We start from the raw sequence: 1446 nt of genomic DNA, 5'->3' as shown, positions 1-1446 counted from the left end.
CTTGTTGAAATAGTTTGTTTTTCTTTAAGTGGAAATACTTTGTTAAAAGCATCTATTGCAAAAAAGTGAAAAAATCCAGCTAAATCAGAAACTTTTCAAAAAGACTTTTTCTTTCCTTTTTTTTTAACTCTTTGTAAAAAGTACTGAAGCAAGGGCTACACATATGAGGCTGAGCCCAGAGTCACACAGTTAGGAAGAACCCAGGCCCTTCTCACTCCAGGCCTGGCATTCTATCTACTGTGCCATCAAGCTGTTGCTCCCACTGTGTTAGCAATTCTCTCAAGTAACCTTCCTGAATGGTGCTTCTTTATCAAAAGCATTTTTTATGACATCTTCTGGTTCTGTTCCATTTAACCTTTCTCCAAACATTGTGAAGAACACAGTAAAATTTATAGGTCTTGGAGCTTCATTCATCATGGCATCTCGATCCTCATTAGTTGGATTCTTTCCTAAGAAAGCAAGCGTAGCCTATAAATCTTTGACAATGAAACCATCTCTGTTCTGATCAATCATGTCGAAGGCCTCCCGGAGTTCCTAATCTATGAGTGATCAACATAGCAAATACATTTGAAGTTGCATGCTAAGGGTGTTTCTTGGTTGGCTTTGTCTTCTCAACTTTGCCTGACATGTTGATTATTAAATCCCAAGGCTGAGAACAGCGACAAATGACAAACAGAGCGGTTGAAGAGGAGGAGGAAGAAGAGAAAAGGGAGGCAGAGGAGAGGGAGAAGGGGACAGAGATAGAGACAAAGCTGGGGCTGCTACCTGACACTATATACTTTGTGTTTAAGAGGCAATGTGCCACGCTGGATAGAGTCCTGGACTTGGAATCTATCAGAAAGATGAGTCTGAAAACTGTGTGACACTGGGCAAGTCATTTATTCTCCAAAAACTTGAGTTTCTTTGCTATAAAATGGGAATAAGATAGCACTGCCAAGAGCTGACCTTAGAGGCAGGAGGAGACAGATTCAAGTCCTGCCTCTGTAACAAATTGGCTGGGGCACTTAGATGACTCAGTGGCTAGAGAGGCAAGCCTGGAGATAGGAGGTCCTGGGTTTAAATTACATTTCCTAACTGCCTGATGACCCTGGGCAAGTCACTTAACCTCAATTTCCTAGCACTTACTTTTCTTCTGCTTTGGAATAGATAGTTATGAATTGGAGAAGGAAATGGCAAACACTCTAGTTTTTCTGCCAAGAAATCCTCAGATGGGCTCACGAAGAGTCAGATAAGACTGAATAATAGCAATGTGCCAGCTTACTTTTTTGTATGCTGGGAATGCAAATTCAAGTAAAAAAACAGCCTCTGCCATGAGGAAGCTTATACTTTAACAGGGGAAGACAACATATAAAAAAACACAGGGGAGGTGTTGAGAAACAGGAGCAAAGGAAGAGGAAGTTCCGTGTGAAACCAAGAGAGGAAGGAGACCTGGCTGGCCCGGGCTCC

This window comes from Monodelphis domestica, chromosome 4, assembly GCF_027887165.1.
Source record: "Monodelphis domestica isolate mMonDom1 chromosome 4, mMonDom1.pri, whole genome shotgun sequence".
Taxonomy (NCBI): Eukaryota; Metazoa; Chordata; class Mammalia; order Didelphimorphia; family Didelphidae; genus Monodelphis; species Monodelphis domestica.
The sequence above is the reverse complement of the archived record's forward strand: the minus strand, read 5'-3'. Positions refer to the sequence as shown.